Source organism: Vipera berus, assembly GCF_964194415.1.
Source record: "Vipera berus genome assembly, chromosome: 2".
NCBI classification, from domain to species: Eukaryota; Metazoa; Chordata; class Lepidosauria; order Squamata; family Viperidae; genus Vipera; species Vipera berus.
In genome coordinates this window covers 218,673,074-218,697,023 of record NC_138203.1, presented here as the reverse complement: position 1 = coordinate 218,697,023, position 23,950 = coordinate 218,673,074, and the positions used below count along the sequence as shown (strand labels likewise).

The following is a 23,950-nucleotide window of genomic DNA, read 5'->3' as shown; positions in this document are numbered from 1 at the left end:
CTATCGCACCATTGCACTCATTTCTCGTGCTAGTAAAGTTATGCTTAAAATCCTACAAGCTAGACTCCAGCAGTATGTGGATCGAGAACTACCAGAAGTACAGGCAGGATTTCGAAGAGGCAGAGGAACTAGAGATCAAATTGCCAACATATGCTGGATCATGGAGAAAGCTAGAGAGTTCCAGAAAAACATCTACTTCTGCTTCATTGACTATGCTAAAGCCTTTGATTGTGGATCATAACAAACTGTGGCAAGTCCTTAAAGAGATGGGCATACCAGACCATCTTATTTGTCTCTTGAGAAACCTATATGTGGGCCAAGAAGCAACAGTGAGAACTGGACACGGAACCACTGATTGGTTCAAAATTGGGAAAGGAGTCCGGCAAGGCTGTATACTGTCGCCCTGCCTATTTAACTTATATGCAGAGCACATCATGAGAAAGGCAGGGCTTGATGAATCAAAAGTTGGAATTAAGATTGCCGGAAGAAATATCAACAACCTAAGATATGCAGTTGATACCACTCTAATGGCAGAAAGTGAAGAGGAACTAAAGAGCCTCTTGTTGCAGGTGAAGAAGGAGAGTGCAAAACTTGGGTTGAAACTTAACATTAAGAAAACCAAGATCATGGCATCCGGCCCTCTCAATTCCTGGCAAATAGATGGGGAAGAAATGGAGGTAGTGACAGATTTTATTTTCCTGGGCTCCAAGATCACTGCAGATGGGGACTGCAGCCAAGAAATTAAAAGACACTTGCTCCTTGGGAGGAAAGCCATGGCAAATCTAGACAGCACAGGCTTCAGAAGATGGTAGAGGACAGGAAGGCCTGGAGGAATGTTGTCCATTGGGTCATGATGGGTCGGACACAACTTCGCAGCTAACAACAACAACAACATGAGTTATCTGCCCATAAAGGGTGCATTTTATGGGGAAACAGAGTCATAATTCCCACTTCCCTAAGAGACAGGGTTTTACAATCATTACATGAAGGCCATCCAGGCATTGTCAGAATGAAAGCTTTAGCTAGAAGCTACCTCTGGTGGCCTGGCTTTGATAAGGCCATTGAGGCTCAAGTCCATGGTTGTTATACATGCCAGCAATCTAGGCCTGAAATGCCACAGGCTCCAGTTCACAGGTGGGAGGAAACACACACTCCCTGGTCTAGGGTTCACATAGACTACGCTGGTCCCTTTCAGGGACAGCTCTTCCTTATAGTAGTGGATAGCCACTCAAAATGGCTGGAAGTAATTCCAGTTCCTAACATGACTACTGCTAGGACCATCCAGGTGCTGAGAAAACTCTTTTGCACACATGGGTTGCCAGATGTCTTAGTTTCAGACAATGGGGCCCAATTCACTGCTGCTGAATTTCAGGCCTTCCTTAGAGCTAATCTCATCAGACATGCAATGTCTGCGCCTTTTCATCCATCTTCTAATGGTCAAGCCAGTCCTCACATGGACTATCAGGACTTTTCCTTCTTAACTGAGGCAGAACTGGAGGGAGAACTGGGGAGCCCTGGAGTGCAACATGGGTCCCCTGAAGGAGCAAGCCAACCAAACTTCAGCAACTGCTGTGCCTACTCTGCCAAACAGTCTGACTCTGGGGTGGGTCAACCTGGAGAGGCCAGCCAGAGTGCATCGAATCCCCTTGACTCAGAAGCACAAAGGGACACAAGTCTACACAGCCCACTGGGTAAGCTGGTAGACCACAAAGTGATGGGAACTCCAAGAAGTTCCTCTAGGGCACACAAGCCTCCTTCATATCTTGCAGATTACGCTGTAAAATAAAAAGCTATATATTGTTGTAATTCCTGTTGCCACTACACTACAGAAACTAGTGCTGTGATGTAACTGTCTAAAAGTGGCATTTTTGAAGCCTATTCATTGAGACGTTGTTTAATAACATTGTAACCTACATTGTTTTTTTAACTTTTATTATTATTATCACTTTTATTTTAGTGTGTTTGGATAATGACTCTTGACAATTGTTGAGACTAATTGGTGTTATTATGGTCTGGTCTAAGAGGGGAGGGGTGTTATGTACTGGGCTCTTAAAGTATACCACGTGGGTTGCTGGAGCAGCTAACAGCTCTCCAGCAACCCAGACTACAACTCTCCTGTGCTGCAATTGGCTATCTCCAGGCGGCAATGGTTGATTCAAACCTATTGGCTGCTGCCTAGGGGCTAGACTATATATTGCGGCTAGTTGCAGCCTTTTCCCCAGTACAGTTTCTGCACAAAATAAACTATGAGTTACCTTATACTCAGCTTCGCGTCTTCATTCCTGTGCCAAAGAACCCGCTATTTAACAGTATAGGGTTTCCTGCCTGAGCAGGGGGCTGGACTAGAAGACCTCCGAGTCCCTTCCAACCTATTCTATTCTATTCTATTCTATTCTATTCTATTCTATTCTATTCTATTCTATTCTATTCTATTCTATTCTATTCTATTCTATTCTGGATTGTTAATTCACTGGATTGAATAGAGGATATTTTTTATAAAATTTCTAAACTAGAGTTTGAAGAGGAAAATATTCTTCATTACTGTTTTTTCCAAAAGAATCAATGGATGGAAACTAATCAAGGAGAGAAGCAACCTAGAACTAAGGAGAAATTTCCTGACAGTTAAACAATTAATCAGTGGAACAACCTGCCTCCAGAAGCTGTGAATGCTTCAACACTGGACGTTTTTAAGAAGAGACTGGACAGCCATTTGTCTGAAATGGTATAGGGTTTCCTGCCTGAGCAGGGGGTTGGACTAGATCACCTCCAAGGTCCCTTCCAACTTTTATTATTATTATTATTATTATTATTATTATTATTATTATTATTATTATTATTATTATTATTATTATTATTATTATTATTATTATTATTATTATTTTCTGTGGTGTTGCAGCAACAAAAAAGAGATAGCTTTAGTCTCCTCCTCTGCCCAATGAGTTGAAAAATACCAATCTATTTACATCAGCAAACCACATTTATACAATTATCTGGAAAGTTTAGCTGTGGAAACCAACGTTCTCAGAGTCATGTAGAGATAGATGGAAATAAAACATACAAAGATAATACAGGTGGAACTGCTTTGAAGTTTCATGTACAATTGATGTTAATCCTCTGATAATAAACTATTAGAATCCTGGTCTGACATTTAATCCCACAGGATGTTGCAAGTGGGATTAAAAATTACATTTGATGTTTTTCGGTCAGCCAAGACTCCCTGTATTGCTTAGTGTAGATACAGGAGAAACCTGAGGGATGAAATAACCCAGGAAATTATCTTATTTCCTCTATAGAAGTCTGTTCAGATATGACCAAATTCAGTGGGACTTTCTTTTGGATAACTTTGTTAGTTGTAGCCTAAAAGAAGCAATTCAAATATATGGTATTAGTTTCCAAGTCTTAGACTGGAACCAAAGACGTGGTCAAAAATGGAAAATAAGCATAAAGCACGAAGTGTAAAATAATGTAGCCACAGTTCCTGAGCAATTCAAAATTGTTTACATTAAATCAGAGAAGTGAAGGCTTGTCGTTTTATATGCTTCATGGAAAAAAAATCTATGTGGTCACTAGGAGTCCAAAATGACTTGACGGTACATAGTCAGTCAATTTGTATGTCATCTACTCATTGGATTCCACATGGTGTTACAATATTAAAATATCAAACCAACACTATATCATTAAAACATATAGATCACCACCTCTCAATTAAAATTCTTCCTATGCAAAAACTCTCTGTGAGAGAATGGTTTTTACCTTTTTTCCCCCTAAAGAAGTAAATCTGACCTCTCAGGAAGCAAGACTCTACAGCAGGATCATCTCCCAGCTAGGCCCAAGGTAGACTAATAACAAGGGTCAAAGCCATAAATAGCTTTACAGGTATCCATCAGTTCCTTGAATTCGTCTTGGAAGCATACAACAACCAGTGCAGTCCCCCCAAATTAGGGATTAGCTCTGGTTAACTAGTGGCACCTGCATTCTAGAGAATCTGCAGCTTTTGAGACTGTTCATTAGACAATCTTTCTCTGGCCTACCTTCTTGGATATATACTGCTAAAAAAAATGAAGGGAACACAAAAATACGTAAGACATCCTAGATCTGAATGAATGAAATATTTCATTCATTCAGATCTAGGACGTCTTATTTTTGTGTTCTCTTTATTTTTTTTTGAGCAGTATATTACAGACTCTGGAATTAAGTGGTGGTGGGAGACAAAGAGGGAGAATACGTTGAAATTTTCCAGAAGTAGCCTGGAACCCATTAGGCCATCATTCATTTTCTAGTGCATTCCTGCCCTTTGGAATCTCCAAGACTATGGCAGGAAAGAATAGCAGTGCACACAGCTGAGCAATAACACGGAGTAGAAATTTACACTGATACTTATTAACCAGAATTGGCTCATGAAGGTTCATATTAGAACTCTGCCTGTCTCAAGATGGCTGAATGGGAAAAGATTAGATAATGGCATGTTAGCATGGATTTGGACCAGACTTTCATTCTTTTAATGTTTTATATTTTAACTGGTTGAATTTTACAGTTTTTTAAAAATGATTTTATATGTTTTTAAATTTTTGATTGGTAGTTGCCCAGAGTTAGTTAGAAGACGGGTGGCTACATAAATGTTATAAGTGAATTAAAGTTATAAATATTTTTTTTACGACCCTGTAATCCCTTAATTCAGGGAAGAGTTGGAGCTGAGCATTTAGTGGCTGGATGCCCTTCCTGACGCCTATGTGGAGCTTGCAGCAGATATGTTCTCTTTGGGCACGGAGAAAGAAACATCTACCACTACCTAGGATTGAACTCTCAACCTTCCGGGTGGGAGGCAAATGTCTTCACCACTAGGCTACCAAGCTGCACCAAAATGTTATAAATAACTAAGAAATTCTTCCACAAAGAAGCATTCTTTCAGAAAAGTACTGATCCAAGCTCAACCTTTGATTCGTTAGCCTATGCAAAATGTAAATAACAACCCTGAGAGTACTGCATTGATGTCATAAACACCAGATTGTAAAAACACTTGCACTGGAAAGGTACCTTCCAAATCCCAGGTCTGATCCTTACTCTGTGGCAAATCTGGTTTGGCTGCTTTATAACAGGCAAGGTTGCCTTAAAGATATTGGTGTAATAAGATGGAGGTTTGTTGTCACTGTGAGTTGGGGGGTGGGAGCACGAAGGGAGGCTCAGCTAATCTCAATGTATACATAGTTGTACTTTGACAATAAAGGTTCATTCATTCAAGATATGGGAGAATGTACCTAACAGATGAAGAAATGGAATCAATTTATAGCCAATACAGGACAATGTAAAAAACAAAAGAGACTGTTTATCATCTAGCACAGAATCAAGGATTCTTTACTCTAGACTGTCCTGCTTTAGCTATTAAGCTGTATTCACAGAAGGGATGAGAATCCAAAGTCCAAGATTTTTGGCTAACACTGCCTTCCCCTATCTTGTGCATGCCACATACGGGGAAGTCTCTCCAATAACTACTGTGTGACACTGATCCCATCTGAAGGAGATTAAACCATTTAATTTCACATGAATCCACTTTCTACAGATTTTAGTCATACAGACAGCTATGCACAGTGAGTGAATGGTCAAGACTTCCTAGCTGTTTTAGCTTCATATGTGGAAACATTCTTAATTCTCTAAACTCTGAGCTCCAGATTTTATTGCTTCTTTTCCTGCTTGGCTTTCACCAGCTTTGTAGATTCCAAGTAGGATGATGCATTAGCAGCATTCATGGCACGTACTGATCCTTACAAAGAATGTACAGGGAATGGTTAGTGGTGACGTACACAGATGGAGTTCCACGTACATGTACCATGGCTTAGCAAAGGGAAAAACAAGTTTAATTCAGAGATTTAAAGTCACCTTCCACCACTTTTGTCTTGGCACTGAGCAAGGCAGGATGCAACTTGCTGAAAATGGGTTCTTTAAGCTACCCAGCTTTGTTGTTGTTTTTTAATCAGGATTATTCAATGCATTTTTATTTCATAGGTGGAAGAAGGGGAAATGGAGGAGTCGTGGTGGTGCAGTTGTTAGAATGCAGTATTGCAGGCACAGCCAGAAGTTTGATCCTGACTGGGCTTGAGGCTGACTTGGCCTTCCATCCTTCCAAGGTCGGTATAATAAGGACCCAGATAGTTGGGTGCAATAAACCTCTGTAAATCGCTTAGGGAGGGTTGTAAAACACTGTGAAGCGGTATATAAGTCTAAGTGCTAGTGCTAGTGCTAAATGGAGTATTGGAGGTGACCTAAATAAATAAATAAAAAGGTAGCAAGGTGGATGGAGTACAACAATTAGAATACTGAGCCAGAGGGGAGTTAAGGAGAGAGGAATGTAAAGGAGGGCGATTCTGTGCCAACAAGCCTAGATTTCTGTTGATTTAATTTCTTGCTTGTTGCCTAGGAATGCAAGTTGGCTCTCCTACAAGCTCTGGCTTGTTCCAGCCTTGCCTGAAAAATCCTGGTTTATACATTAACGTTAGCTCCTTTTGGAACCTTCCCTGTTAATTGTGCGTCTGACCTTATTAAGTAAGGCATCCCAAGGATGTATTTTATAAAGAAAGAGTTTACTTTTCTGAAAACCCTGTCCTCTGCATGCCCATATATGAGAGCTGAGTGTACGCACCCTCCACAAGGAGCAGAAACATTCTGAGTTCACATATCATGCTACATTATAAGGCATTCATTTGGCTTGAGCTTAGCATTGTATTTGAGCCAGCCATTGTGGTTTATAAATCATGGCTTATATAATTGAGAGTAATCCACTGAATCTAAGGGTTGACCAAAAGGAGGAAATATATTTTGTGATGTGTTGCAAACCTTGCCTCATGCTGAAATGCACGTAGCTGTTTCTCCATTGGCAATTTCATATTTATATTCTTTTTAGATATATAAAAAGTTTATTAAAACTTTTTAAGCGAAAGATAAAATCTAATGCAAACTAATATAAAATAAGGAATTTAAAGTAAGGAGAGCCAGTTTGGTCTAGTGCAGGGGTAGGCAACCTCGGCTCTTTTATGACTCATGGACTTCAACTCCCAGAATTCCTGAGTCAGCATAGCATAGTGCACTCAGGAATTCTGGGGGTTGAGGTCCATGAGTCATAAAAGAGACGAGGTTGCCTACCCCTGGTCTCGTGGTTAAGGCATTAGACTAGAAAGCTAGATACTACAAGTTCAGGTCCAGCCTTAAGCCTGAAAGCCAGATTTCTTGGCAAGGCTTTTTAGAAATTGTCATTGCTTACTCCCTAGGGCTGAGAAGGTGTGGCTGGTCTAATCACCCAACTGGCTGTGTACCTAAGGCAGGATCATAACCCACTGTCTCAGGATTTTTAGCCCGGTGCTTAATGTTAATCACTGCACCAAACTGCAGGACAATTTAAGGTAAATCCTCCTACCTTTATTTCCCCATTTGTCTAGCAACACCATAAGGTGAGAAGAAAACACCATCGGTTTTTCTTCTTGACATGTAGCAGAGCACACTTGGATGTAAATAAAACAAATAAGGAATAGATAAATATAAGAAAGGGAAAAGAGAAAGAAAAAAGTGCAAGAAAAAAAACTAAAGAAAAAGCAAAAAAGAAAAAGATACAAAAAGTGACTTCTGATATTCTTCACAGCAGTTATAAGTACAATCTCTTTCTCTAAAGTTACAGCATGATAGATACTCTTGTTTCTATAATCCTAATCATCAAAGCCATAAATGACAAGTCCATGTTTCCATTTTGACATCCACAAGTTTCTCTTTTCTTTTCTCTAATTAAAGAAGTTAATTTATCCATCTGGGCAAAATTTATCAATTTCACCAGTCATTCCTCCACAGTGGCCAAGAGTTGGATACGAGATGGGTGGCAAATACATTTCATAGTAAATAAAAAATAGTGGATAATCTTGAATCTTCCCACCTCTGTGCAAATAATAATCTCACTGCAGTAATCCTACATTGAGATGATGTCAGGCCCAAAATTTTTTCAAAAAGGTCACACAGGGTGATTCTTCCAAACAGATTCTTCTTTATTTCATTATGGTCTTGTACAGTGATATAGAAATATCTTAAGTGAAACCAGACACAATAGAGCATGGCTTTGCTGCAGTGCATGAACTCTGCCAGACTATGATTTAAGTGCCGTATTCTGTTCTTGCAGGATTTGGTCCACCTATTGCACTTGGCTCATTCTGAAAAACAATCTCTGTTCAACAGCAGCAGCTGCATCTTTGGAACTACAATTCTCTTAGTAGCTGAACAAAGCAAAAATTCAACTGTTGCAGTTTTCATTAATACAAACGTGGTGACAGCAAAAAAATAACCTCCTATATATTTCTCCAGTCATGTACCTGTGGTACAGAATCCTCTTTCTTCCTCTTTATGGCATGCTAAGCACATAATGAGGGACGCGGTGGCTCATGAGGGATGCGGTGGCTCAGTGGGTTAGGACGCTGAGCTTGTCGATCAGAAGGTCGGCAGTTTGGCGGGTCGAATCCCAAGTGCCGCGTAGCAGAGTGAGCGCCTGTTACTCGTCCCAGCTTCTGCCAACCTAGCAGTTCGAAAGCATGTAAAAATGCAAGTAGAAAAATAGGGACCGCTCCGGTGGGAAGGTAACAGCGTTCCGTGCGCCTTTGGCGTCTAGTCATGCCGGCCACATGACCACGGAGACGTCCTCGGACAAGCGCTGGCTCTTCGGCTTTGAAACGGAGATGAGCACTGGCCCCTAGAGTCGGAAACGACTAGCACGCATGTGCGGGGGAACCTTTACCTTTACCTTAAGCACATAATAAATATAATAAACATTAGATCAGACTGAAGGCCTCTCTTGTCCAGCACTGTATTCCCACACTTGTCAACCAGAAGCCCCTGGGAATCCTGATATCCTGGAGCCAAAAGCACACTAACGCTTGTGTTCCCCAGGGACTTTCTGACATTACTGATCCTAGGTAGCCTTATCCTCCAAGAACTCATCTAATCCTCTTCTTAAATTGACTGGTGAAATAGCAACTTCTGCAAGCCAGCTATGCAGTGAAGCACTGAGGTGCCACAAGTCACAACATTAAAGCCGTACAGATTGAAGAATGAAAATTATTCCGCTTGAGTGAAATCTCAGCCTTCTGGAAGAGCCCTTGCCAGAGTGGGGATGTAAAAGAGACTACTCTGTGTGAGTTTTATTTCTTCCCACTTTGATGTTTCATTTGGGATGGAGGGCAGAATGGGAACGTCCCTGCTGATCTGTTGCAGTTGTGACTTTACAGTTAGTTCAGACTGCATAGTCTGGCATCACTGTCTCAAGACAAAAGCTGCCATCCTTGCTTACTTGGTTGATGGCAAATGCTTTAGGACAGTGTTTCTCAAAGTAGGGGCCTCTAAGATGTATAGACTTTTATTTGTAGGATATCTATTCTGACTCTGTTTGCATAGGATCTCTCTCTCTCTATCATAATAAACTCTATCTTTCATAATCTCTCTCTCTCTATCATAATATCCATCCATCCATCCATCCATCCATCCTATTTCTTAATCCTCAGATTGCATTGTAAGGACTAAATCCAGTTTCACTAGGAGTCATGGTATGATGAGCATTACACAACACACTAAAATAAGAATCTTTTGCAAGACACATGGATGGATTCACCCAGAGTTGAGAGTGAACTCAGCATTATTCATGCTTTTTAAAAAGTAATTGGTTCCATATGAGTTTGGCTTCCTTGCATGTATTTAGTGTCTGTATGTCACGTATTTCCAAATAGAAAGCAAGGAGGATTAAAGCTTGAGACTCAGAGCTCCTTCTTATGGCCCTGTTAATGTGTGTGTTCTTCCAGCCCTTGAGTCAGCAGAACAGTATGCTGGCATATACTGTGCTGCCCTGAAAGTCAAAATTACACTTGAAAGTGGTCCTGTTCATAGAGCTTGTGTGTGTGTGCCTCCAAGTCAGTGTTGACTCCTGGCAACTATCTGGACAAATCCCTACAATTTTCTTGGCAAAGCTTTTTAGAAGTTGTTTGTCACTGCCTGCTCCCTAGAGTTGAGAAGGTGTGACTAGTCTAAGGTCATCCAAATGGCTTTGTAACTAAAGCAGGACTAGAACTCACTGTCCCAGGGTTTCTAGTCTGGTGCCTTAATCACTATACTAAACTGCAGGACAATTTAAGGTAAATAGCTGTTAAATCCTGTTACCTTTATTTCTTCATTTGTCTAGACTATAAGATGAGGAAAAAACACCCATCAACTTCTCTTCTTAACATGCAGCAGAGCACTCTTGGACAAGCATGTGGGGAAGGTGCCTGGGATGGAGCCTCTAGCCTCTTTTCAAATTGCTTGAGAGATTTCACAGTATGGGGCTGTTTTATGTCTCTCTGAATTTTCTGAATATGGGTCTAAGAGTCTTCTGGAAGAACAGTAAGCTAGAAAAACAGTGTGGCTGACAGGTTGGGGGTTGAAGTTGGGATGTAAAGTGAAGAGTTGAGTGAGTTTGCACAGATCATCTGGATAATTTTTTTTCTGCTTCAAATAATAAATCAATTTGTGGCTGTTGTGTTTCTGAGCTTTATTCCCAAGAGCTTCTGGACTGACATGAAGCTTATTACTTTATCCACCTGTTCTTAATCATGGAACAATGTTTTTTCCATCACGTCCCTATGATAGTACAAACATCTTATCCCTAGAACTATTTTACCCTTTAGCTTGAAATCACATAATAATGTCATCATGATGAAATAGTGTAATAATGTGACTGTAATGGGAAATAGTGTACAAAAGTATAATGGGCTGACATGGTAGAACACTGAAATGAAGAGTACCCTGAGCACAAGGTCTGTCTGAACAAAGAAGAATGTTGAAATCAACATATATATATATATATATATATATATATATATATATATATATATATATATATATATATATATATATATATATATATATATATATATATATATATATATATAATGTTTCAAATGTTAACTGTATAGCTGACTGATGACGACTAAGGAGTCAGAAATGCATCTCAGTTTCCCTTTAATTCTTTGTTAGTAATTTACACACACACATATATATATATATATGTGTGTGTGTGTGTGATATGTTAACTATTAGATTACCTTGCTAGGCCCCAAACATGGGGCAAATCTTTATTTCCTGTTTTCAGCCTTATCTCAAAGGCCATCGAACAGGCTGTAGTCACACCGGACAGTTCATATATTTGTGTAAATTACTTACAAAGAATTAAGGGAGGCTGAGATGCATTTCTGACTCATTAGTTCGAATCTCAGAAGGGTATGAAGACTAATGAGTCAGAAATGCATCTCAGCCTCCCTTAATTCTTTGTTAGTAATTTACACACACACACACACACACACACACACACACACACACACACACATATATATATACCTGTGAAAATTGATAGTATTGCTTCATGCTGCACTGGTCAGTTCACATCTGGAATACCATGATAAGTTCAGCTCGCTACAATACAAAAAGGCCGCTAAAGTACTGAAAGGAGTGCAGAAAAGAGCCCCAAAGATGCTAAGGGGCTTGGAGACTAAACTGTACAAAGAGCTGTTAAAGGGACTTGGTATGTTTAGCTTAAAGATGAGAAGGCTAAGGAGAGACATGACAGCAGTATTCTGATACATGAAGGGATATCATGGGGAAGTGGTTTTGAGTCTACTCATCTTAAAGTTGCCAAGTTTGAAAAACATTTATCTAGACTCCATGATGGATCATCAATTCTGCTGCAGAACCATAATTAGCAGATATTTTCCCCTCTGGCTTACTTGACCCTGGTGTGCTGGAAACACCATTTGCTACATCCAAACAGACACATAGTACTTGTCTGGAATACTTTGCACCTGCTCTGTATTTTCCTTATTTCAGGTTGCTGACCTCTGCAGCTGATGCACATTCCCTGGAAAAGATACGTTTGGTTTAAGCCTTAAGTCTCTGAGAGATGGTCCATGCATGGCTACACAGCTCTAAATCACATTCTGCCTTTCAAATCTGGATTCGGAACTGTCCTAATAAATTATTCCAGGGGAGGAGTTTTCTCCAGTTCCTGTGGATATTTAATTTCAAAGCAAACTCAACTTTATAAAAAAGCCTGCCTTCACCCAGTCGATTTTATCTCAGGATAAAAGGCTCAATGATTGAAAGCTCCACTATATAAAATTAGATATCAGGAAGAAAGGCTCTAACCAGGCCCCCTCTTGACAATGCAATTTTTAAGAGGCTGAGCATGCTTTGGGGAACAGTGTTTCAATATAGGGGCCATCATCTACACTTGGAGATGCCTTCAACCAATCCTAGTTGGTTACCATCTTAATAAGAATGAACACAATATCACTCAGGACATGTTCAACAACACAGCACTCAGGGCGCACAATTGCCACTGGCTCATCTTGATTATTAATAGCTTTTGGGGAAAAGTTTTGACTGCACGTTCTCTTTGTCCCTGTTGTTGCTGACTATTAAACCGGAAGATCTACTTTATGTGCTCTCTTGATATTTCATGAAGAGAAAATCTACCCTAAAAAGTTTTCACTGCATGTTCTCTTTGTCCGTGTTGTGGCTGACTATTAAACCGAAAGATTTACTTTATGTGCTCTCTTGATATTTCATGAAGAGGAAATCTACCCTAAAAATATACCTGTGGAGGATGAGGTTGCTTTTATTTAAGGGTTAAGGGTTTCTTTGTCGGACTAGCAAAGGAACACCACAGAGCACATTTTCGTGCCACAGTCAGCAATTTGGGAGACCTTGGAGTCATGGTCACCTCCTTGGTAGACAGATCCAGGCAGTTCAATTGGCAGAAGCATGAAAGGGGGTTTGTTAGATATCACTTTCTTCCAAACCCCAGTTTAGGCTACAGCCTTGAGATTTCTTCATAGTCTCCCATCTAACAAAGTTTGACCTGCCTTAGCTTTTGAAGATCAGCTGATGTTATCTAAAAGAAAGGTAAAGGTAACGGCTTCCCCTGTCCAATCGAGTTTGTCTCTAGGGAGCAGTGCTCATCTCCGTTTCCTAGCCAAGGGAGCCAGCATTTGTCTGAAGATGTATCTGCGGTCATGTGGCCAGCATGACTATACAGCAAGGTGCACCAAATGCTGTTACCCTCCCACTGAAGTGGCACTAGGTGCTGCTAACTAGCTAGTCAAAAAGGGATTATCTTTCTTGGGATTATACTGCTAACTTCTGAAAAAGAACTGCTAGTAGGATTAATAGGGGGAAAAAGGATATTTTTGCCATTCAGCTTCATGATCTTTTGTCTCTTCCTTTTATGCAGGAAGAGAAAATAATAGATGGGTCATTTCATAAATGACCTTTGCCTGTTTGTACAGTATCTGGTCTTCACTTTCATTTTATCTCCATTTGTTAGCAAAGGGCATGGTTAGTGGCTACAAAATTATTGGATTCCAGGAATCTGTGAGTCTTCTATGAAGAAACACAACAAGAAGTCAATTAGGGAACCAGCCAAAACTGGAAGAGAAGTTATCTAGCCGCTAGGCGTTTCCCCTTGGAGCCACTTAAGGCATTATTTTGATTGATAGGCTCTATTCCAAAGTATTTAAAGGCTAGTTTGCACTTATCATCATGTCTGAAATAATTATTTCAGTCATATGGACTCATGATAAAATAAACTGCCTTTCATACAGAATGGCAAACCCATTTTTCCAGAGAAATGACAGTAATGCATTAAATGATATCCAGAGCGTCACAATATTAAAAACTCCTAAATAGTCAGCAGAAAAAGTTCCTTTAAACCGTAATCTGTATGTGGAAGTATCAAGTCCCTATCTTTCTGATAGTCGACAAGTTAAAAACCTGACAAAAGGGAGCAGGCAGAAATGTAGCAGACTGGAAGAAGAAAGAAAAATAAAAAGTAAAGCAATCCACATTCTTGAGAGGTTGTTATCTTTAAGGGGAAGATAGCAAGTTGTTAGGCAGATAATAAGGTTACAAAAAGATGTAGCTAATTTCCACACAGACAATAAAGAAATGAAGAAAAGAGTGTGGAGTATATAAGGAAAAAAGGAAGAGGACATACTTAAAAATATTCCCACCTGCCAGATTCTGGCACAGAAAAGCGATATTATTTTCAAATGGAAACATGGCATTGCCTCTGATTATTTTTCCAGTCAGAGTGACATGTTGAAATACAGTTAGATGGAGAAACTGAGTTCAGTATAACTAAAACATCACCTCACAAACTTCTTGTTGACTGTCTTCAGATTATATATTCAATAACCCAGTCAAGGGTTCCATTTTAAGCTGCACTTTTACCATAGATCTAAGAAAATCTCACTGTGTACAAATTCCAATGTGCCGGTTGTTTAATGTTCTTCAGGTCAGAACCATTATTTTCATAAGTGAAGGATGAACAGGATTGCAGTACAAAGCATTTATATTGATTCATATTGATTTACACTGAGCACTTTTAGACAAGCAGCAGTTTCTAGGCTTTTGTGGTAGAGGGCCTTGCTCATTTCTATCATACAGTATGATCCATTATCACTCCGTCATTTCTAATGTTCTAAAGTTCTAGACTTCAGGCCTAGCCTGAGTAATAACTGTCCTCAACATCTGGTTTTTCATGTATTTTTTGAAGAAATTAAAACCAGATCTAACAGTTTTTCTTGAATTACAGTATTACAGAATTATAACAAAATTGTTTCATGCTGCTGAAACAACTGAAAAACAATTATCTAATAAAAATGTTATTTCATATCTTGGAATGCAATGTTTAACTAATTAAATTTTGCTTGATTTTCATTCAGGAAGAAAGCATCCTTGATGAATCATACAGTACTTTAAATGGGTATTTTTATACGAGTGCTTTTAAAAAAAACCTATCGTGGTAAGAGATGCCTTTCAAAAAACCATTTTTCTTTCTGAGTGTAAGGATGATTTCCCCCCCCCCCCAAAACATTGTCGTTTATTCCAATGAAAACATAAATCTTATTAAAATCAGTCCGATTAGCCAGCTTTCTTTAATCATATGAAAGCTCTATTGGTATCTTGAATTTCATACCACTTACAGCATGGGTGTCAAACTTGAACGTGTCACGTAACATATTGTGACATTTTTGCCTTTGCGGAGCTGGGGTGGGTGTGCCCTGCGGGCTGCCAGTTTGACACCCCTGATTTACAGTTTAGATCAGTGGTGGGATTCAGCCGGTTCGCACCACTTCGGCACAACTGGTAGCTATTTTTTTGTTGCCCAGGCCCAGAATGGACTTCCAGAAGCAGCATCCACACAGAGAACCAGTTGTTCACATATTTGAATCCCACCACTGGTTTAGATTAACTGTAGCAGCTGCATTTCTTGGAATGTTTTCTGGAATACCTTGTAATATTTTTAGGTTTTTGAAAATACAACTTCATTATGCCACTACAGGAAATGTATATTCCTGGTCAGTAACAACTAATTTTGAAGAGGACCCCTGTAAGGAAGTAGAGAAGCAGTCATCCAACAAAGGCCTAATACCCCTTTTCTCTGTCCTGCTAAAACAGATGCCTCCCTCCAGCTTTGACTGCAAACTGATAATGGAAATGGTCCATTCAGATTTAACCCAGGAATCTCCAGCCGCTGACCCTAAAGTATGCTTTTGTCCATTAAAATGGGTAGATTACTGAAAGAATAACTCAGATCTGAGGAGGAGCATTTGGCTAAGAAATGAGTTAGCATAGCAAACTTTCAAAATTATCATAGTATGTGGATCTGTTAGAGTTTCAAATTAAAATACACACTTAAAATGCAGAATGTGCCTGTAGAATCAGAAGGAAAAACTGTCTTCTTTATTCATAAAACCAGCTGTCAACCCTCCCCATACAACTGATGTAGTCACTGGTGCTTTCTGACTGAATTCTCATTATGACAGAGGAGAAAATATTTACTTGTTGGTTTATAGCATTCATTAAGAGTGATATTTGTTCCATGTTTTCCAATCCCTCAGCCCTCATTCAATCATAAAACAGCAGCAATAAAGTATCAAACAGTAGATCTCTAAAAACAATTCAGAGCCATTTTAAAAAGAACCCAACAGTTAAAACCAATTCAGAAATAGTGAAATGCATTGCCAAGATAAATGTGCAAATAAAAGGAAAGGTATTAAATGTCATGCCAAAATAACTTCAGATGGTGCCAGGCATCACCGTTCTGATTGCAAAAGACTTGGACAATTCAAAGACCTTAAATGACAAATTTAATATGTGCCCAGATTCTTGCAGGAGAAATCAGATAATAATCAGGCTCTAAGCCATTTGACTGGAAGAAAAATAGTATTTATATGTGCTCTTAAGTGAACCAGTACCCAATAAAGCAATTTTAAACAGTCAAGAGACGTCAGCAGCTAAATTTTAAACCAATGGAAGCCTGCCCATTTCAGGCATATAGATTTGTTAATCTTTTATTTAATCCAATTTTATTCATTATAAGCACTATGTACAAGTGTGATTTTTTTTAAAAAAATATCATATATAGATGCAGATATAGATATCAAGCACAACAAAACTTTTTTCTTAAAAAAACAGCGCAAACTATCCTCAAAAAGATCTTACTGTGATGCCAGAAAGAAGGGCATGTTAACACCTGTCCAACCTCTGAATCGAGGGGTCACCAGAAAAATGGGTCTGTCTCTTGGGAATATGCCATGGTCCTTGACTGAAAGATTTTCAGAACTAATGCTTGAATCAAGGATGGGAGATTAGAGAGAATTTAACACAGCTTTTCTTTCTTAAACATTATGTTTAGTTGCTGCCAAAAGGATTAAGGCAAATAAAAAAGGAGCCTCAAATTTTCAGTGAAAACTGTGATGCACCACTGCAGAGAGCCATCTGGTTTTAAAACACAGGCCTGAAAAGGGGGAGGCTGGTTGAAGAAATTAGAACATGGCATTACTCAGGGTTCATCAATGAACAGATCCTTTATGGTCATGGTAGCCTAAAATTGGAAGATAGCACCTTTTACTAACAAATTTATGAAAGAGCATGACTTTGGGGGGAACATCGCTCATTTCATCAGATGCACAGAGTGAATAAAATGATGTAGGATTTAAACTGGGATGGGAGGGTCAGAAGGAGAAGAAGACAGGGTAGTTTTATAAATGCAGATTACACATGAGACAGATTACTAGTACCTTATCAATGAACGGTTGATTATTTCTACTCTTATTCTCTGCCAGAGTAAGCAGACATACTTTTTTTCTGACTTTCCTGTCCCCTGAGTTAACAACATGCCTCTGGTCTTTTTCCAGACTCAAGTTAGAAAAAGGTTGTTAATTATTTGTAGCCTAGCCATTCAAATGAGGGGCTTTGTTCATTAGCAAAATTGAGCTATTGCAATATCAGGAAGGAGAAAGGGACTTTTGTTTTAGTTGAGCAACTGGCTTGGGGTCATCAGGAAAATAACAAAAACTAAAACAGATATTCTAAACAGAGACACTTATGGAATGAATGAGGATGTTAGGAAAATCCTCTACGAAGGAAAATAAAAGTGCAGGTTTTGCTTTGGCGTGTAACAGTGATACCCTATTTTTTTAAGTTAGATTTGGTGGTAACTCTTTTTCTGTTTCTTCTTATACTACTTAAGCTATAGAATCTGTTTAATTAACGGTTGTTCCTATTTTTATACTTAGTCAGAATAGTTTCCCCGATATGTTTTGCTACTCTATATAACTTGGCAAATGATGTCTGCAACAACATGTAGTTTTAGATTATTAGTAGACAACTATCTTCTGAAAACAATTTTCCTCCTCCTCCTCCTCCTCCTCCTCTTCCTCCTCCTCCTCCTCCTCCTCCTCCAAAAGATGATAGGAGTTTATTATTGTTTTAAAGAAGAACAGCACAGATTTAACTGCTTTATTTTACCATTTATTTTCTTAAAAAGAGACACACACACCTTGTCATCAAAGATGGAAAATTTGCTGCTGAATTCCGGGGAGTAAACTTGGTGGTGCAAAGCAACAGTGGGGATGAGAGGATGCATGTTGGCCATGAATAGCCCACCCTATTTAAGTCTGCTAGTGATGTCCAAGGTGCTCCATTCATTCATTTACTCGTCTCACTTGATTTCAACTTAACCCCCTTTAATAGTCATTGTTCTTAAGTTATACCCAGTCCTCATAACATTGTTGAGGGAACTTCTCTTAGAATTTTCCTTCTAAAATATGTCAGTATGTGTGTGTGTGTGTGTGTGTACCCGAACACACAAACCCTTCTACAAGCCCTAGAAAATTCTGAAGCTTTTTGATATTGCTACAGTATGTAATGTGTAATATTGCCACTTTAGCAATGACACTCTTCTCTGAATCTAAAAGTCAGGGAACTTTAAAAAGTAGGAATCATTATTTTCAGCTCTAGAGATAAAAATGACTATTGAGGCAGTCACAATTTTTAATGAAGTTATAGAATACTCAAATGACATGAACAGTCCTGCATAGTCCTTAGCCTAGCAAAAACCTGACTTACACAGTAGATTTCTGTGAACTGCCCCTCAACACTGATTTTTCAGAATAGTTTTTTTTCCCCATGTTGCTTTCTATGAGCAAAATAATATCCAAGAGGGCAAATGAATGTCTATGGAGATTCTCATTCATCCAGGTCAGGGTGGTTCCAAGGGTGCTTTTCCAAAAGGCAACTGGATTTTCTTGGTTTTTTCCTTTGAAAACATTTCACTTCTAATCCAAGAAGCTTCAAGAGTTAGAACTGAAGAAGCTTCTTGGATGAAAGGCAAAACACTTTCAAAGAAAAAAACCAAGAAAGTCCAGTTGCTTTTTAGAAAAATCACCTTTGGAACAGGACAGGTAGATCCTATTTTATTTCTTTTTCACTACAGATCTAAATCAGTGGCAAGAGTTAGACTATTTTTTCATTGACATTGATTCCATATACTTATTGACAGATTTGAGGAAATGGTCTTCTATTCCCCAGTGATTTCTAAGCCATTGACTCAGGCTCAAAATATTATGGGGGAAAGATTTTCCTCAGCAAATGAAAAAAAAATTCTAACATAATGATTGTTGGCTTTGGCTTAACCATAATTTATTGAATAAGCCACAAGTTGACATCCATATTTGGTTCACACTACACACCAAACTGATTATGTAAAGGATTAGAACAATACATAAATTCAGCCAATATTTCCCCATCACTCATTGCAATGTACCCATTATAAAGAAGGTATTGAATATCAAATCATTTTTATTCTCCTTTTCTATTTTCCACATATATGACCACTTATATTGCATATTTCATTCAGAAATGATATGTTGATGATTGTCACTTGATACCATAACCAGTTACAACAAAGTAGAAAATGAGTTTGCATTTGTGTATGATTGCAATGAGGCAAGCCCCTTTCAGTTAAACCCTGGTTGGAATAGTCTTCACACAGAACTTATTTAATGTTCAGTATTTCAGACCATTTCTCACAAGGTTTCTGTGGAAAATATCCCAATCAATTCTGTTGAGTTTCCCCACCCTGAAAAATAACTGACACGATAGCAATTACAGACAGAATTGCTGTAGAGGCGTGCCCCAGGGCTCTGTTCTGGGCCCAGTGCTCTTCAACATCTTCATCAATGATTTGGATGAGGGGATTGATGGGGAACTCATCAGATTTGCAAGCTGGCAGGAATAGCCAACACTCCTGAAGATAGGCTTAAGATACAGAAGGATCTGGACAGACTTGAACACTGGGCGCTATCTAACAAAATGAAATTCAATGGTGAAAAAAGTAAGGTTCTATATTTAGGTAAGAAAAAACAAATGCACAGGTATAGTATGCTCAATAGTAGTAACTGTGAGAGGGATCTCAGAGTCCTAGTGGACAATCACTTAAATATGAGCCAACTGTGCTGCATTTGCCAAAAAAGCCAACACAGTGCTAGGCTGCATTAACAGAGGGATAGAATCAAGATCATGTGAAGTGTTAATACTACTTTACAATGCCTCAGTAAGGCCACACTTGGAATACTGCATCCAGTTTTGGTTGCCATGATGTAAAAAAGATGTTGAGACTCTAGAAAGAGTACAGAGAAGAGCAACAATGATGATTGGGGGACTGGAGGCTAAAACATATAAGGACCAGTTGCTGGAACTGGGTATGTCTAGTTTAATGAAGAGAAGGATGAGGGAGGACATGATAGCAGTGTTCCAATATCTCAGGGGCTGCCACAAAGAAGTGGGAGTCAAGCTATTCTCCAAAGCGCCTGAAAGCAGGACAAGAAGCAACGGATGGAAACTAATCAAGGAGAAAAGCAACCTAGAACTAAGGAGAAATTTCCTGACAGTTAGAACAATTAGTCAGTGGAACAACCTGCCTCCAGAAGTGGTGAATGCTCCAGTGCTAGAAGTTTTTATTTTATTGAAAAGTTTTAACATACAGTTTATCTTTAACAGTCCCCCCTCCCCCTCCCCTCTCCCTCCCTCCCTACCCCTCCCTACCCCTCCCCCCCTCCCCCCCCGACTTCCCAGAGCTAAATACAAGGTATAAAAAAGAAAAACAATCATAAACAACCATATACTAGCAACCATAAACTCTGAAATCCAACACTCTCTAGCTTATACAGGATAATACAAATCTTAATGATATTAAATATATATAGAAGAGAAAAAAGAAAGGAAAAAAAGGAAATAAAGAAGGAAAAAGCGAAGGAAGACTTATTCAACTGCTACATGAAACTTCTTAACCCTATATTTGTTCTGGATGTACTCAACCCATTTTCTCCATTCCATAATATAACGTTCTTGCGAGTGATCTTTCAAGTAAGCCGAGATCTTTGCCATCTCTGCCAGGTCGGAAACCTTTAAAGTCCATTCTTCTATAGTCGGCAGTTCCTCTTTCTTCCAGTACTGACCTATTAAAAGTCTTGCTGCCGTGATTAAATTCAACATCAACTTAGTGTCCACAACCGTAGCATCTGCAATTATTCCCAACAAGAAGAGTTGCGGACAAAACTTTATCCTTTGCTTGAAAATCTTCTGCATATTCCACCAAATTTTTATCCAAAAGGCCTTAACCTTTTTACAAGTCCACCATACATGAAAATATGTTGCATCTTTATCACCACACCTCCAACATTTTGGTTGATAATTCGGATACATGCTTGCAAGCTTTTTAGGATCTAAATGCCATCTATAAAACATTTTATAAAAGTTCTCTCTTAGATTTTGAGCTTGTGTAAATTTTACATTCCTCACCCAAATCTTTTCCCACGTGTCCATTGTAATAACTTCTTGAATATTTTGGGCCCATTTTATCATACAATCCTTAACAAGTTCTGTTTCTGAGTCAATCTCTATCAATGCAAGATATATCCGTTTAATATGTGCTGGACCCTGATTTCTGATTTGCTTTATCAGATTTTCATCCGTCATTGTAAAACCATTTTTCTGATCTTCTTTCCACCTGGCCCGTAGCTGAGTATATTGAAACCAATTCTGAACAATCTTCTCATCTCGCAAGAGACTACCGTATATACTTGAGTATAAGCCGAATTTTTCAGCCCACTTTTTGGGCTGAAAAATTCCACTTCGGCTTATACTCCAGTCAACAAAAAAACTTACCGAGGACTTGTGCGCGGCCGAGGCTTTGGTGCTTCCGGGATCGCCCGCACCTCTCCCAAGCCACCGCCGTCCGAGACCTGCCGAAGTTTGGGGAGGTTTGGGGAGGTGCGCGCGCACCTCCCCAAACTCCGCGCCTTGCCTGCCTGCTTCTTTCCGCAGCGGAAAGAAGCAGGCAGGCAGGGCGCGGAGGAACGGAGACTTGCCGACGTTTGGGGAGGTTTGGGCGCCTCCCCAAACCTCGGCAGGTCTCCGTTCCTCCGCGCAGACCTGCCGACGTTTGGGGAGGTTTGGGCGCCTCCCCAAACCTCCCCAAACCTCGGCAGGTCTCCGTTCCTCCTGCCGACCTTTGGGGAGGTTTGGGCGCCTCCCCAAACCTCCCCAAACCTCGGCAGGTCTCCGTTCCTCCTGCCGACCTTTGGGGAGGTTTGGGCGCCTCCCCAAACCTCCCCAAACCTCGGCAGGTCTCCGTTCCTCCTGCCGACCTTTGGGGAGGTTTGGGCGCCTCCCCAAACCTCGGCAGGTCTCCGTTCCTCCTGCCGACGTTTGGGGAGGTTTGGGCGCCTCCCCAAACCTCCCCAAACCTCGGCAGGTCTCCGTTCCTGTTTGGGAGGTTTGGGCGCCTCCCCAAACCTCCCCAAACCTCGGCAGGTCTCCGTTCTTCCTGCCGACCTTTGGGGAGGTTTGGGCGCCTCCCCAAACCTCCCCAAACCTCGGCAGGTCTCCGTTCCTGTTTGGGGAGGTTTGGGCGCCTCCCCAAACCTCGGCAGGTCTCCGTTCCTCCGCGCAGACCTGCCGACGTTTGGGGAGGTTTGGGCGCCTCCCCAAACCTCCCCAAACCTCGGCAGGTCTCCGTTCCTGTTTGGGGAGGTTTGGGCGCCTCCCCAAACCTCGGCAGGTCTCCGTTCCTCCGCGCAGACCTGCCGACCTTTGGGGAGGTTTGGGCGCCTCCCCAAACGTCCCCAAACCTCGGCAGGTCTCCGTTCCTGTTTGGGGAGGTTTGGGCGCCTCCCCAAACCTCCCCAAACCTCGGCAGGTCTCTGTTCCTCCGCGCAGACCTGCCGACGTTTGGGGAGGTTTGGGCGCCTCCCCAAACCTCCCCAAACCTCGGCAGGTCTCCGTTCCTGTTTGGGGAGGTTTGGGCGCCTCCCCAAACCTCCCCAAACCTCGGCAGGTCTCCGTTCCTCCGCGCAGACCTGCCGACCTTTGGGGAGGTTTGGGCGCCTCCCCAAACGTCCCCAAACCTCGGCAGGTCTCCGTTCCTGTTTGGGGAGGTTTGGGCGCCTCCCCAAACCTCCCCAAACCTCGGCAGGTCTCCGTTCCTCCGCGCAGACCTGCCGACCTTTGGGGAGGTTTGGGCGCCTCCCCAAACGTCCCCAAACCTCGGCAGGTCTCCGTTCCTGTTTGGGGAGGTTTGGGCGCCTCCCCAAACCTCCCCAAACCTCGGCAGGTCTCCGTTCCTCCGCGCAGACCTGCCGACCTTTGGGGAGGTTTGGGCGCCTCCCCAAACGTCCCCAAACCTCGGCAGGTCTCCGTTCCTCCTGCCGACCTTTGGGGAGGTTTGGGCGCCTCCCCAAACCTCCCCAAACCTCGGCAGGTCTCCGTTCCTCCTGCCGACCTTTGGGGAGGTTTGGGCGCCTCCCCAAACCTCCCCAAACCTCGGCAGGTCTCCGTTCCTCCGCACAGACCTGCCGACCTTTGGGGAGGTTTGGGCGCCTCCCCAAACCTCCCCAAACCTCGGCAGGTCTCCGTTCCTGTTTGGGGAGGTTTGGGCGCCTCCCCAAACCTCCCCAAACCTCGGCAGGTCTCCGTTCCTCCGCGCAGACCTGCCGACCTTTGGGGAGGTTTGGGCGCCTCCCCAAACGTCCCCAAACCTCGGCAGGTCTCCGTTCCTGTTTGGGGATGTTTGGGCGCCTCCCCAAACCTCCCCAAACCTCGGCAGGTCTCCGTTCCTCCGCGCAGACCTGCCGACGTTTGGGGAGGTTTGGGGAGGCGCCCAAACCTCCCCAAAGGTCGGCAGGAGGAACGGAGACCTGCCGAGGTTTGGGGACGTTTGGGGAGGCGCCCAAACCTCCCCAAAGGTCGGCAGGTCTGCGCGGAGGAACGGAGACCTGCCGAGGTTTGGGGACGTTTGGGGAGGCGCCCAAACCTCCCCAAACATGAACGGAGACCTGCCGAGGTTTGGGGAGGTTTGGGGAGGCGCCCAAACCTCCCCAAAGGTCGGCAGGTCTGCGTGGAGGAACGGAGACCTGCCGAGGTTTGGGGAGGTTTGGGGAGGCGCCCAAACCTCCCCAAACAGGAACGGAGACCTGCCGAGGTTTGGGGACGTTTGGGGAGGCGCCCAAACCTCCCCAAAGGTCGGCAGGTCTGTGCGGAGGAACGGAGACCTGCC

At 41.6% G+C, this 23,950-nt stretch overlaps 1 long non-coding RNA gene across 1 annotated transcript; it reads left to right on the top strand.

The window, feature by feature from the left end:
• Nucleotides 1-5,995: 5,995 nt before the first annotated feature.
• LOC308661873 lies at nt 5,996-10,527 on the top strand. Its single transcript, XR_014025030.1, has 2 exons — nt 5,996-6,122; nt 10,196-10,527. It is a non-coding gene; the product is annotated as an uncharacterized lncRNA (long non-coding RNA).
• Nucleotides 10,528-23,950: the final 13,423 nt, after the last annotated feature.